Below are 15,689 nucleotides of genomic sequence, written 5' to 3' on the forward strand. Positions count from 1 at the left end.
CGAGTATATTCTCGAAAAGCGCAATATATCGACGGCGGTCTCTCCTGAGGTCTTCTCCGCCTATCGTCACGAGAGAAGCGAGCGGAACGTGTGTATCTGTTGTGCGCGCGCGCGCGGAGTCGAGGATCGCCAACGCGTATACCGGTGTTGCTCGAATCGTTTCGGACCTTTTGCTCCTACGTGCGCGCTCCAACGTACGAGAGAGGCTTGGACGTTATTCTGGTCACGAACTCGCCCTCTCTCCTTCTTGCTCCTCTCCTCGTTTTTTTGCTTTATTTTTTCCACTTCTTCTTCTTTGCCTTCTTCTTCTTCTTCTTCTTCAACCGCTGCCGCCGCTGACTTTGCCGTGTGGTCGCGCGCTGTTTATCAATATTTATGCCGATCCGTGCGCTTTCGTCAAAATCACGTTGGGCGACACCTCCGACTTGTTTATTCACCGCCGCTTCGTCGTCGGGTTAACAGCGATTTGATTGCGACGGGCAAAGTGGTGCCGAAAATGAAATTATTTTTGTCGTGATTCTCTTGTCGCGTTGTTTGTTAACAAACCAGATTTGTTTTCCGTTAATTGTTCTTCCGTGAAGTTCGATATTTACAATTTAAAATGAAATTCTAATTCGTCAGTGTATATAATATGTACGTTGCTGAGCGTTTTGTTCTTCTTTTGGAGACGAAGTCAGTTGCTGATTTTGTTACGTAACAATATCGATCGAGAATCGCGTTTATTTCTCACGTTTCTTATCGGCGTGAGAGTATAATCGCCGATTATTTAGCTCGCCATAAATCGCGAACACGTATAGCGAATTTGCGGGCGAAGGTGGAGCGAGCAGGTTCGCGCGATGTCCGCCGTCGCCGCCGCCGCCGCCGTCGACAATATCGAATTACTCTTTCAGGCGCTGTGCGAGCGCGATATAAATTGCATCGGAGATTAATCCCACATCTGCCTGTTGCTCTGCCCCGTGTAATCTAATCGAGACCGAAGTGTAAACTACATCGCTGAAAGATCGCAGAGGCCCATAGGCTTTGAGCGGGGGAAGGGAAAGGGTCGCAACATTTGTCGTTGATTATTGGTTTTCGATATTGGTGCACGCGCTCGTTTCCAAAGCGCCCGGCTGTCGAAAATAATCGGCCACATGCGACCACCGCAATCATCCCGCGCGCGTTCGTCCGGATCGATTAAAGGGATTGAATTAGGTCCGCGCTCGCGCGCGCGTGTTGTTGTTTCGTAAGCGTTTGCTTGTTTGACGCGCGAGTATTTCGAAATAAGCGCTTTTTCGAATTTTCCTCTGTTTGCGTTAAATAAATTTCCGTCTTTTAACCGGGAATATATATATTCGTTTATAATCGCGAATTAATATTTCACAGTCGATTTATTCCGGTCTCGTTTAAACGAGAAATATCGAATTCGTCGTGTTGAAACTGCGCGATAGCTCTCCGTTTGTATTGCTTCTCTCCTCCCCGTCTCGTCAAATTGTTTTCTTTCTTCTCGAGCTCCTCGAAATCATCGCGCAGCGCCGCATGTATTTTATATATCCTTCCGTGTCTCGCGCAAGTATTCATCGCGCTCTCGGAGTTCTCCTACTCCTCTCGGTCAGAACTCTCATTTAAAATCCCGTTACGTGTGTTTACCTTTCATTATCATACGCCTTGATGGCCGCGAAAAGATGATTATGCAACCCGAAGGTGTTGAGAAGCGGATCTGCTTCTCCTTCTCTCCCTCCCCCACCGCGCACACCGCGGTGAAACGCGCACATCGCGTTTTAACGTAGGACCCCATAGGCGGCCGGGGATTCTTCCCCTCGTGCGCGGACTCGCGATGAAAATGTCAGGCGTGAACACACGGAACAAACGTCGTTCACGCCCTTGGACTACTCGGTACTTCTGCCATTTTGAAAACACGTGTGCCTAAAAGCAAGAAAGAGAGAGAGAGAGAGAGAAAGAGAGAGAAACGGAGTGGGAGGCCCATTTGGTCCCGTGTCAGAAAGATATCCAACATCTGCCAACAAGGGGGATGTGGCGCGCAAACAAAAATCGTTCTGACCGCTCGCGGTGCACAAATCCGCCGCTCTCTTCCGCGCGCGTTTCCCGCATCTTCTTTCTCTTTTTTTTTTTTTTCCCCCGCCAAATGGATCTCGTTTCGCTATCTCCGTCGTAGCGGAGAAACACACTTCGTTTATGTGCGGCTTGGAAGCGCCCTCCTGTGCTTTTTGGATGTGTGAGTTCCATGTTGCGCCAGAACACGCGGCGGCAAAGGGTCTCCTCATTCTTTCGGTAGCGACGGCTTCGATCTCACACGCGACAGAACAAATGCGCGCGGTTTGTTCCAATTTTTCAAGAGAAAATATATACTCAAAAGAAATATACTCGCACGAATTTTAGACTTTGAGATGCCGCACGAGATCGATTGATTCGAACAACTTTTGCGCGCGAATGTAGTCGCTTTATTATTTTATTTATTTATTTTTTTTTTTTTTCTATCGCGTTACGCGCACGAGCGTGTTGATTGGCATTTCGCGAGATCTGCAATCTCTTTCACCGCACGTTCGTGTTAAACAAGTGCCGGTTTTACCTTCGCGCTTTATTAATTTTTTCAAGTACCGACGACACTTGTATCTTTTTTTTTTTTTTATTTTATTTTTTATTACTACATCACTTCCATCACTAAACGGGGGGTTGAGCTAATAAACTCCGGCCTCTCCGGGGTTCTGTCGCAGTGGGACGCCTGGAAGCGGGCTTTACTCACTTCATCTTCCGTACACGTAGGAGTTACACACACACATACACACACGCGCGGACAAGGAGAAAGGAAGAGAAACCGGGCAGAAAAGGGAATACGTGCGGGGTACGCGCGTATTAAAAACAATGTATATTCCTTCTCTCGAACGTGTGCGCAAGGATTTCTCTTACGATAATTGACAGGAAGCTCGAAACGCTAGTTTGGGCAACGCGCGCTATCGCAAGCGCTTACTGCGCGGGGGATTTAACGATATGTTAATTGTATTATCACGCGATGAGTAACGTTGTAAACAAGTTGCGAGTAGATACCGTCGGTCCGTGTAATTTGCGAGAGTAGAAACGGACGAGGAAAAAATTCACAGCGAGAGGAAAAACGCGTCTGGCTCTTTTCTCTCTTTCTCTCTCTCTCCTCTCTCCGTAACGTTCCGATGGATCAGCAGATACGCGAAACCGTCACGTTTCGCGCTCGTCTAGCAGCTCGTTTCGGGCTGCCAAGTGCATAATTCGCGAGATCGCGAGGAAACGCTGATCGGGAAATGGGGGATTTGTTCGCGAAATGGAATTTTGTGGTTGGCGCGAGAAATCGCGAAAATTCAGAAATCCAACGCGCGAAACATTCGTTTCCCTCTCGCGCAATCTGGCGATAAAAAGTTACGTGACGAGCGCGACGAGATCGCCGAGACTTTTTGTCGCGTTCGCGCGAATTTGCACGAAAAACTCTGGTTCGCGCTCTGGTTCTCTCTCGCGCCAATTTGCAAATTCGAATCAATTGACAATCTCGCGCGACAAAGATTATATCGAACGTGTAAATCTCGACATTCGAACGTGTAAATTGCGATTATCGCGCTTGAAAACGAGTTTGTTGTTACCGGGGAACGTGCGCAAGACCGGCGGCGGTCCCCCCCGTTCTTCGATTCAACGCTTTGCGGCGTTGCGTGTAACAATTGCGGGATCGAGATCACACGCTAAATCCGTTACAACAGCGTCGACGCATTATCGTCGCAATAAGTGCAATAAGTGCCGGCTGCGTGCATGAGTAATCGCCTTAAAGATTTTCATCAAGGTTGCGTTGTGTGCAATTAAGCTCGCGCGCGAACGCGCGTTTGCCTTGTACGTCTGCTGTATAAATCCGAAGCGAAACTAAATTTTCATTCCTCACTTAATCCAACCTACCGATAGGAAGTTTCCCGCAGTATCCTCCCCCCCGTAGAGACAATGGGCGAGCCATAAATTTGCATTGCAAAATTTAAACAGTGAAACTGCGGTATTTACATGCAAATTTGAATTAAAAATATGATTGATAGAATTGATTCCCGCGTTTCTCTTTCAGGCGTTTAAATTTTTGCTCTTCGAGATTAAATCCAAATTTGTTTTTCTCCTGAATTCAGGAAAGAGAATTTTTTGATTTCAAAGAATTGATTAAACGGTTGCTTCAATTGTATGTAAAATATAGAGACTTCGAGATTATATCAAATGTGGTTAACCGTAAACATCTGAATTGTAAACAACGCCGGATTTATAATGACGGATTGTGATAATAGAAACGAGATTGCGCGTACACGCGATTGTTCATTATTCCGGGAGCGCGGCTCATTTATTTAACGAGAAAACATATATATATAGTTGTCGATCCTATAAATATATATCTCATTCACGTATTAATTCATATTTTGCTAATGACATCGTATGAATCGCAATGTAATTAATATTACATCGTGATCATCGCAAACATTTATTCCACTTATTGTTAATCACAATTTTTCTACGAAAAAGTATTGTTTTTTGTTTCACAGATATTTGCAGATAGAATGGAATATAAAAAAAACGACTGTGTAAATATTCTACGAATCTTTTGTGTGAAATATTTAAAAAAAATCGGAAAAGGTGTCCAAATATTTTCCACACTCGAAAATAAAAAAAAATAAAAAAAACGCTCATATCGCGAGAGTCCTGATAATATATTTCCATTACAAATACGATTACTCGCGTGACCAACGAATTGGCAAAACGGTTTTGATCATTTTGTCGAAATAGAAAAAACAAATTCATTATTATCAATTTTATCACAAACATGTCATTTCTTTCGTTTTTTACAGAAACTCCGTCCTGGAAAAACTTGATGAAAAATGTTTCCTATACATGATTTTTATTTCGAGGATATTTTATTTTTTTATTACAAAAAATTGATGCTGTGCATATCGAGCGAAGTTAATTGCGCTCGTCGATATTTCGTTCGGCAAAAAAAAAACAAATATTTTGTATACTCGGCGATCGATAAGCTTTGAGAGGATCGAAGTAAATTATCCGGTGTGGGGAAAACTGTGTGAAGAGCCGTAGTATATAAATCCTTCCAAACAAAAAAAAAAAAAAAAGAAACGAGCGGTCTTTTTTCAGGCGTCTCAGAAAAGCCTGAGAAACGATTTCCATGAAGAGAAAGAAGATCAATTTGTTCGCATCCTGCGTTTTCTGCGAACAATCGGTAGAAAAAAGGAAAAAAAAAAAAACGTCGGTTGGCGATTTTCTTTTTCCCTCCGTTTGATGCTTTGACATACTAATAGGCGTTGTATCGATTTCTCTCCGATAACGCGTAGTAACACAGTTGATCCTAGGCATGTCGGCGTTGATTGATGTTCAACGATAGACAATTCGAAGTTTCGTGCCGTTGACAGTTCGATGTTTCTTTTCTCTCTCAAAAATATTCACGCGTACATAATATTTTTCATCACTTATTTTCCAGACAGTTTTACCACGGAGGCGAGTTTATATATCCTTGCCGAAAATAACTTCGGAAAAAGGTCGTAAATTCTGAAGAAAAAAAAAAAACTCGGCCACTTTTACTTTATCCGAATAATAGCGATATTTGACTTCGGCCCGCAAAATCCCCCGGCCGCATTGTCGTCCTGAAAAAGCGCGCCTTAAAATCGCGCCGAAAAGACACACGGCGCGCATCAAAGCCCACGGCGCGCTCGCAGAACTACCTCGATTTCTCATCATAATCCCCGCCAAGCCTCTTTTCCCCTTCAGGCATATATTATTTCTCTCCGAAATTCACGTTGCGAGACCGTGATAATCCCAGACCCTAACCCTGCGGTCCGGCTATCCCGATTCCTCGTGTGTGCCAAGTTCTCTCTCTCTCTCTCTCTCTCTCTCTCCTTCTCTTTCTCCCTCCTACTCTGCACGAGAACGTTTCGATCTATATCGATTCCGCTCCCCGGAATCCGGAGCCTGATATGCCTGATTTCCAGGCAAGCTGCTCTCGCGATCTCTCCAAAACCTGTTGCCACGAGGTGGTTTCGGTGGCGCGTGCGCTCGCTCTCGCGTGCGTCAAGGGTGCGAGAGGGATGGAGGGAGAATTGCACGCGTGTCGTCATGGGAACGCGAGCGAGTTCCCGGCTCGTTGTCGCCGGTTGCGCCGGCAGGCAGAGAAACGTGAGCGACAGACAGAGAGAGAGATAGATAGAGAGAGAGAGAGAGAGAAAGCGGCGCGTAGAGAACGCGAGGAGATGATGCCCTTGTGTTCCCGTTGCCCTACGTGGGTGAGCGGAGGGTGTGCGGAAACGGTCGGACTCCCCCGGAGAGGGTCGCCCGCTGCCGTCAGGTGCCCGGCGCGCGCTATAGGGGAGAGAGGGGGAATAGAAACCCCCCCATCACACAGAGCGCCAACGGTTTCCCCGAACTGTCGAAGTCGGCAGTTTCCGAACCCGCGCCCGTTCCGCGGGATCTCGCGGAGTCTTCGTTTCGCGATATGAGTCTCGTCCTTCTTGTTATCCCGAACAGAGGGTTCTTCCATTTTTGGGTTCTCGCGCGGGTGCCACGTCTATGCGTAAAATATTTTTTTCTCTATCGCAAATTATGCGCAAATTTTTATAATCAACTCTGTCGCATGTCAATCTCTCATTTGATTAATTAATGACTGATTTTTTAGCGCAAGCTGCGGTTCGATTTTTATTCACGTTATAGTATTTTTTTTTTTAAGAAATAACGTACTTCTGTGCGCTTTCTGGTTTTTTTTTTTTCAATTTTTTGAAACAGTTAAATTTTGAATGGTCTCAAAGTCAAATAAAATAAATGACACTTGTGGCCGGATTGAGTGCTAATAGTATATCGGGAGCGATCGAAAAAGTGTTAATTTATATTCGATAAGCGTAACAGGCGACGCCAAGTTCTCGTCACCTGTCTGGTTAATTTTCAGCTCAAAGTCGACCACACATTCGACCGATTTGCTGACGCAATTGTAGCGATAAATCTCGGATAATTACAGACCGCTTAAACAGCTCCTGTAAGTAAAGCCAGTTTTTGTCGTCGGTCGATTTATCGTTCGCGGCATTCTCGATTTCTCGGGGAGAGCGAGTTAACACGCGGCACGTTGTTTCTCTCAAAAGATTTTCCAATAAAATCCCGTCGCTTTGTGAGGGACCGAGTTTTCTTGATTTTTCGTCTCACCGGTGTCGAGCTTCGGCTAATTGCTCTTTGTTCGGAACAAGCGCGACGTTTTTGTCGCGACAATATCTTTGAAAATTTAGAAAGTTACAAAAAAAACAAAAAACAAAAATCATTCTTGAAATCCATCATTTTATTAAAAAACGGTCAAAATATTTGTTTGTGTACTTATAAAACGTTTTTTGTTGCAACGATATCTTCGGAAATTTAGAAAAGTTACGAAAAAAGAACAAAAATTATTCTTGAAATCCATCATTTTATGTAAAAAAAAAAAAAAGAAAAAAACAGTCACAATATTTATGTTCGTGCGCTTATAAAATTTATGAGAGATAAATGTTTTTACTCCTCGTGCGTATAAATAATAAAATTTACATTTATTCACGTGGAAAATTGTTTCTATCGTCAACAAAACAGTTCTTGACCCGATTAATCTCGCAGCATCGATGATTCGCTGCGCGAAAAACAGGATATAGGTATATTTTTTTCCTTCTGCCTACACATACACACAATCTATGTCCAATTCTACGCGCTCTGTCCGGTCTACCTTTTCCCGAAATACAATTCTCTCAATTTGCGATGGATTGTAATCGTAATTGATTCAGTTACCGAATAATTCCTATTAACCCGGATCCATGAGGTCGCGTCTCGACCCCTGTGATTTCGTCAATTAATTAGTATTTTACCGATCGCCCAGCCGGAGGATGTGTCCGTAAGATAATTGTGCGGACCTTGGCTGTGACGCTTCAAAATTCATCATCGCGAGTATCGGAGCGATAAAAAAAAAAAAAAAATTAATTCAATTTTCTGCAAACACTTTAATACGCTTTTTTGTTTGCAATTGCTTTTGTATCGCGCAAATTCAAGTTTCGAATAATGAAGTCTCGCTCATTAATTACGTATTATTTCTAAGTGCAGAACGTGGGAATTATTATAAAAAAAAAAAAAAAAAAAACAAAATTCGTATCGCGTCGTTTGTGCATTATTGTGTTTATTAATTAATTAGTTTTACATTCTCGAACAAATCGGACTACACTATCGTTGAATCTTGGCCGCGTGTGTCTTCGCATTTCAATATTATCTCGCGGTGTTTTTACCATCAGCGGCACTAATTAATGAACATTTTCTCGATTGGATTCGCGTCCGAGCAATGTGGTAAACACAACACAAGAAAAAAAAAACAGATCAAAAATAATGCCCGAGAGATATCGTTAACGGATCTACGATAATCAGTGTCCAATTAATTATCCCCCGTGTGGTGGTCGAGCAAAAAAGACGACGCGAAGTCGTCTACGACTCTAATGTGTGTGCACGGCGTACATATCTCAAGGCTCTGTATCAAAAACGACTTCGATTAAGATACAGAACGATTGAACTTCGGACCAATTATCGTTTGATTGGCGACTTAATTAGTCAGGTGGAATAAACATATCGGCGCTGACTGGACAGACGTTGAGTCGTGAGAAGGCGGCGTAAAAAGTCTGTTGATCGAAGTGTCGATCGCACTCGGAATTTCAGACGACGTCCGGAAGAGAGAAAAAAGAGAGAGAGAGAGAGAGAGAGAAAAAGAGATAGGAAGAAAGAGACATTGCTTCCGTAGTGCCAGATGTACGGTAGAGCATAAAGATAAATTAATGTAAGAAACTCGATAAGTACTTAACAGAAAGCGCGCGCGCACGAGAAAATAAACAGCTAATTTTCTGGAAGAGTAATATTGCTAATAGGGTGAAATTCTAACGCAGATATTATTCAGGATTATATTGCTGCTACTGTGAGTTAGCACTACGGTCGGCTATTAAATCGAGATTAGCGTATTCTCTCTTCCCTTCTCTCTCTCTCTCTCTCTCTGGGAAATGTAATTCTCGCATGATCGGGCAGAGAAGCGCAATTTCCCGCGTAATCTCATCGAGTCTGTCAACAACATTTGTCCGTGAAATATACGTATATATATATACAGTCAGCGCGATTGATAAGCAGCGGGTCGGGTTCTTTTTATCGCGTTTTACACGCCAAGGATGCGAAGATCTGAAAGCTTGAAACGCGGAAACGGAGAAATCGCCTTGACGCGATTATCGCGTCGGTCGACTTTCCGGCAAACGATCGCGCGATGTGCGCGCGCGGTGTTCCGTAAAAAGCGTTAATGAGAAACTCGAAATAACTTTGGCTCTCGGAAAATAAGCATCCGCGTATTGTTCGAACATAAACTTCTAATTGGCATCAGCGTAAACGTTCTCCGAGAAACGTTGCAGTCGCTCCCGATAATGCATTTCCTTTCGCAGCAAAAGTTTGCTAATCAGATGTACCTGCGCATTTTACGGACGCGTTTAAAATCCAGAAATCTTACGTATTTTATCGAAGTGCGATTCGATATCGCCAATATATTCGATATCGCCGGTGCTCATTTTGTTTTCCCCTCGCGTTCCGTTTTTTTTTTTTTTTTTTTGCAACTACATTTTTATTTTTCACCCGATACGCGCCGTCGCTCGTGAAATATGTGTTGTCGTCGTTTTCTCCTCCCGTCACACTCCTGAAACTTGGAGCTGTTACGGTCAACGCGTTAATTACCGCACGCGCTTTTTCCTCCCGTTGCGTGAATACCACACCACACTTGCGGATCCCTTCGCGATCGCGCGCGCGCGCCATAAAGACCATCGCACTTCCTGGTTCTTTCTTCTGGACGCGCGATGAAAGGGCTTCGACCTTACCGCTTCTTCCGGGCGTTGCGTTTCCAAGGGGGTGTGAGATTTATTACGGTCGCCGGCCTCGCGCCTTGTTCTCTTCGCGTCAACGTCGCTGTCATCAAAAACTCGTCGAAAGGACCATTTCGAGATCGAGAGGACGATTATTATTTTATTATTAATTTTTTTTTTTTATTAGAGACCGCCTCTTCTGTCCGCGCGTCAGTTCCCGCGCGAGAAGAAAACGTATCGAAGTCCGCGATGAATAATTGCGGAATTCGATCCCCATGGGGATTCGGCGGCGCTCGAAAACTTATAACCAACTGTCATCGGATCTGGCTACTCGCCACGACACTTTGACAAAATCGTATAAATTTTCTGGAAGAAACGATTGTGAATTTATCACACATATTCAAAAGTTATGTACCTATATAAGGAGAAGTTATGTTGTATGTAAAGAGGATGGGAAGGTTTGATTAACAACGAGGAAAATGGCTTTAATATGTATTGGAACGTCACGTAGTAAAACGCGGAACGCCAAGCACCGCGCAATATATATTCGCAAGCTCCGCGGCGTTATTGCGAGCGTTTGACGACACGCGAAATTATTTATCGGACAAATGACGAGAGACATCGAGTTTATTTTGCTTCATCTCCCCTCCCGTCGTTACCGTACGGCGGAGACGTGTAATAACCAACGTCATCCGCATTTCCCCGTCGAACGCTACGGGGATGTTTGCGCGGGGCTCGCGCCACAAAGAGATAGATACGCGTTGCGTGTACACGTACAAAACGTATTTTTATATATATTGAAGAAGGCGAGTCTCTCTCTCACGCAAAGGAACGCACGCCGCAGCTCGAACGCGAAATACATACGCGTTTCCGAAAAACGGAGAAACAAATATTTCGAATCTCTCTCGTCGAATCAAATTTGAAAACAAAAAAATTGACGCGCGCGCGAAATATCGGGGAAATATAAATTTTTTTGTTTTATTTACTTTAGCAGCGAAATATCGACAGTATTTTCCATTCGTACGTAAACAAATTATATTTCGCCGCTAAAGCGAAATATAATTTTTTCTTTCTTTTTTTTTTTTTTTCACGTACTCAAAGCGACGAGCTTCGAGCGAGTACTTTGTGACGTGCGCGTATGAAGGAAACGCTCTCTTCTCCTTCCGCACGTGTGTTGCGAGAGTTCTGTTAGTTAAAATTAACTTGCTAAGAGAAAGAAAGTGTGTCTCTCGAAGCGATGGCTTCGCGTTTCAACTTATTACACACTCGGGACGCCTCGACAAAAGCGAAATCCGAGGCGCGACCTAAATTCTTCTCCAAAGAACCGGCGAACATTTCTATACATATATAAAATTTATAGCGATTTTCTAAGCGCGCGCGCGCGTTCCTTCGTGTATTATTAAAAGTCCAATATATCGAGTCATTTTTTTTTCGCTCTTACGCGCGCGGTATCGCGCGTTGTTTATTCATTTCGGAAAAAAAAAAAAAAAAATAAGTTGCATTTTAACTTCGCGGAGGTCATTCCTCATACGCACACCCGTTAATTATCCGTTAACATTAATCATTCGTCGGGGAACGACGACGACATGTGTTTCGCGGTAATTGTCACAGACACGCTTATCAAACACGTCGTTACGTATTCAAGTCTATTAAGTTATAGCGTCGCTCTCTCTCGAGTTGCTGTGCAAGAAGACCCTCGCTTATAACGCGAGAAAACGTCACGTGCGTCCGCGACGCATTTCGTCTCCATCCATAATGCAACAATAGAGTCTTTGGAAGATTTCTCGAGTGACACGTGTTTCGGAAGCCGAATAGTTTTGATTTCTTCGAGAGATATAAATTTTTCTTTCTCTCTCTCTTTCTCTCTCGAGATACTCGCCGCAACTTCGTCTCTCCTGCGGAGTTTCTTCAGTGGCTTAAACATAGGCTCGACTCTTCGCGTCGATCCTCCTCGATTTTACGATGCAGTCTGCGTATCGTCGCACCTGATACGTCACGCGCGCATAATGATGGCATCTTGATAAGAAAAGAGCTCGCTCGCTCGCTCGCTACGTACGTTATTCTCTCTGTCCTCTCTCGGGTTTGTGCGCGCGAATTATATAGTCTTTCATCGATCGTCTTTTAGGTATGTATCGCGATATCGGAATAACAAAGCAATCACGGACAGATAAGCGGCAAGAAGAGCGTGTGCGATTTGAATTTGCTCCGATATATGTTTTCCGACGCATCGTGTGCGACGCGAGCGTGCGCACCGAACGGACGTCACAGTGCGAAATTCAATTTGATACTTTATCGATAACGAAGTGTTATTACACGCAATACGCGCATATACGGTGGTTTCGATCAAACAGTCAGTGCCGTGGCTGCATCGCGCACGTAACTTCGCATATTCAGCGGAGATGGAAAATATGAGCGAAAAGTTATTGCACGTTCGCTCGAGTGAGTTTATTGCTGTTTTGTATTAAAAAAAAAAAAAAGGTCATTTTGTTTGAGAGATTTGTAGGAAAACGGCGCGCGCGTCTGTGTGCTTTCAAAGGACAGAAATTTGCGAGGTTTTGAAAACGGCCCTTCGGAGAAGACGCTCTGCGTTTTTTTTTTCTAATCAAACGCTTTCAATTAGTTCCGTTTAAAAAATCGCTGAAGTGAAGAGACTTCAATTCACAAAAAATCATCATTGCTCTCAAACAAATGACCTTTCGCACAAAGCACAACAAGTTAATAAACGACTTGAACATGTTGTCACAACAGCTCTTGTCGCTATTTTCCCTCTCCGCTTGTTAAATAATACGAAGAGAGAGACACGCGCAATCCGGTTGTTATTTGATCACACAAAAACCACACGTGTATTCTCTCTCTTTCTTCTCGAAGATGTTGCTCCGAGATTTAAATCTCGCATTAGTGTCGACAGTTTGACTCCGTAAAGCTCTTTTGCGAGAAAATTACTTTGTCGCGGAAAAATGACGGAGATTTCTTCGTCATCTTTCCGCGTCAAATCCGCCGGCGTTTCATCTTTGTGGACGGGATAGCCTATTTACAAAAAAAAAAAAAAGATATAAGCCCGCGTGCCACGCTATAAAATCGGAGCGCGCACACGACGAGTTTCGTTTTTCTCTCCTCAATCTGGAAATATAACACGTTGTTCCACTTTTTTCTCGCTATCTCACTCGCGCGATTATTTCGCTTTAATCTGCGCCCAAGGATTATCTGTCCGCTCTCTATATTTTAACAGGAAGACAGCCAGCCGGGTGTGTTGATAAGTTTATCAATCGTGCGTTTCCGTTGCACTTCGCGCCAGCGAGAGAGAATTTAATTTTCTTACGAGTCTTATCGCGGCGCGCGGCGAATAATACACGAAAACTTGAGGAAGGTCGTTGAGGAAGACGCGCGACAAAGAAAAACGTTAAAGTTCGCGTACAAGTCAGCGAATGATATCAAACATTTCCCACAATGACACTCTTTTTTCTAGACTGGCCTCAAAAACGCAGTTTTTTTTTTTTATATTCCAGAATTTCGCCTGATAAGATCGTTGCTGTTTTTTTTTTTTTTTTTTTAGCAAAGATATACGCAACGATCGTTAATTGCGTCGATGTGTCAAGAAGTATCTCTGGACTTGACGCGAAGTGGGTAAAACAACGCGTTATCGATCGCTAGTATTGGATGGTCGCAGGATTAAATCGTCCATTGTAGACACAGCGAGCGTATCTCGAGCTTAGGCGCGAGTAGGAAAATCGGCCTTTGCTTGTGCGAGGCGAGGTGGGACAATGGGCAATAAACCCGATAAGAGTTAATTTCACATCGGGCGACGCACGCTCGAGCGTAGCGGCTCGCGAGCGATCGTCAGTTTATGCGCGCGAGGCCGGTCGCGGAAAAGAAAAAAAGTGTGTGCGCGCGCGACAACGCGTGTTGCGACAATATGCGCGGCGCTAATCGCTCGCATTTCTGTCAGTCATATCGCGAGTAGTCGCGGAAAAACGACGTCGTCGCTGGACGGACTTGTTGGGGTTTTGCACTCCGTCAAGCGCGCGCGCGCGAAAAAAAGAAAAGAGAGAGAAAAGAGGTATACAAATTGTGACAAACGATGTATTATATATCGCGGTGTATTCGATCGCGTCTTCGTTCAGGTGTGATTTTTTTATTGTCAGTTAACGCGCGCGACTGTATACAGCGTTTTTGTTTCGAAAAAATCTAGAATCAAATTCAATATAACAATTTATGAAAAATGTTTACCCCCGCGAAGTTCCGATAATTCTCGCGCGCGCGCGCGCTGATGTAAATAAACGTATTGACGACGATTCGGATATTTATTGCGCGAGATAAACAAAAATATCGCCCGTATCGATGTAATTAATTGGATTCTCGATCAATATTTGCGAAAGTGCTTCAGGCGTTGGGTTATATGATACCCGATGCGATCGCGCGTTTAATTATCGATTGACGACCGAATAAATCCGGCAGTTTTGCAAACTCGCAAGCGTGTGTTTTTGCTTTTACGCGCGTACGTTGCGAGATTCGTCGCCCGATGATCGATATATCCGGAAATTGTTCGACAATTGACCGACAGCTCCGACAGTTCGATTTATCCGGTTCGCGACGAAGTATTGGCAATCTCGCGAAAAACAAAAAGAAGAAAAGTGAAAACGCGGGAGGTAAAAAAAGGGAAGCGTAACGGGAGGAGAATAAAATATGGTACTTGAGTGTGTACTCTTAGCAACGCGTTGCAGCGTCCTGCGACCGACACATTTTCCATGCCGATGCGCGCTTACCCTCGTGCTTACCCTCTTGCGCCGAGCACGCTGCACCCCACACAACACACACACACATACACACACAGCGAATCACCCCTTCCCTTATGTGTATACACACACGTATCTCTCCCACCCCTCTCTATGTGCTTTCCTTTCGTCCCACTCGTTCCACCCTTCGCTCACCTACGAGTGACGGCATCTGCTTCTGAAAATAGTCGCTAGTAAAGCGATTCACCGTGCATGTCGTATAACGTGACTGTTAAGCCGCCGCCGATCTCCTTTCTCTCTTTCGCTCTTCCCTCGCGTTGTGCGCCGTTGTATATCTTCTCTCTCGCGTGACCGAAAACAAACAACGGTAGAGATTTTCGTGTTCGAGGGATTGGCGGCGCCCGCGCCAACGGGAATGATTTTTCGCGAGAAAGAAGAGCCGAGCGCGGCGTGTTGTTTTCGTCGGCGTCAAGTATTTGTTTCGAAAAACTTTGGCGGCACCACCACCACCACCACCGCCAGTGTGAAACTCGATCAAGCGAGCTCATTAGCGAGCGGCCTTCGAAGACTCGCTAGTGTGTTTTTGTTATGGAGTTGCGCGCGGTATCAGGTTGTGGCGCGATAATGGGAATGCTCGCAGTCCGCGACGCGATCTTTGTGCTACCGTCCGCGCCTCGCATGTGCATCGTGAAACTCTATCTTCATCGCAGGTTTCGGTTTCTCTTCATCCCGGTAGCCTCTAATCGGCTTTCCGTGAAGAGAGCGCGCTTCTGCGACCTTCTTCTGTGAGAAGATTCCAGAGCGCGGTGTGTAATCGCCTAAAAAGATGAAAGCTGCACCTACGAGCCGAGAGTCTGTCGGCGGATATGAGACGCGCAGGTCTGTGTGTTGTTGCGAAAGAGAGAGGAAGTCGCGCACATTTAATTGATTCGTGATTTTTATTCAATTTCCATCGCGATTAAAAAAATTTCTTCGCTTTGACGATCAATCAATCGGAAATTATCTCTGCTTTTGGTTCGTTAAAAGAAACGCCTCTCGCGTAAAGAATCACCGGATATCGGAGCGACGGGCGGTGGAGAGTCGGGGGCGGGAGGGA

At 44.6% G+C, this 15,689-nt stretch overlaps 2 protein-coding genes and 1 long non-coding RNA gene across 10 annotated transcripts in view; 2 read left to right on the top strand and 1 right to left on the bottom strand.

Annotated features, from left to right (window-relative positions):
• The window catches only part of LOC109856728 (polycomb group protein Pc), a 115,489-nt gene that overhangs the window by 81,328 nt on the left and 18,472 nt on the right, over positions 1-15,689 (bottom strand). The gene's annotated exons all lie outside the window — the stretch shown is intronic.
• LOC109856730 (ras-related protein Rab-37) overlaps positions 1-15,689 on the top strand; it is a 62,673-nt gene that overhangs the window by 29,773 nt on the left and 17,211 nt on the right. The window lies entirely within an intron of this gene.
• LOC109856732 overlaps positions 14,858-15,689 on the top strand; it is a 12,825-nt gene continuing 11,993 nt past the window's right edge. The window contains exon 1 of the long non-coding RNA XR_002250418.1: positions 14,858-15,472. This is a non-coding gene — a long non-coding RNA (uncharacterized LOC109856732). The remainder of the gene's footprint in view (positions 15,473-15,689) is intronic.

The sequence above is a fragment of the Pseudomyrmex gracilis genome, unplaced genomic scaffold (assembly GCF_002006095.1).
Source record: "Pseudomyrmex gracilis isolate BER0280 unplaced genomic scaffold, ASM200609v1 scaffold_132, whole genome shotgun sequence".
NCBI classification, from domain to species: domain Eukaryota; kingdom Metazoa; phylum Arthropoda; class Insecta; order Hymenoptera; family Formicidae; genus Pseudomyrmex; species Pseudomyrmex gracilis.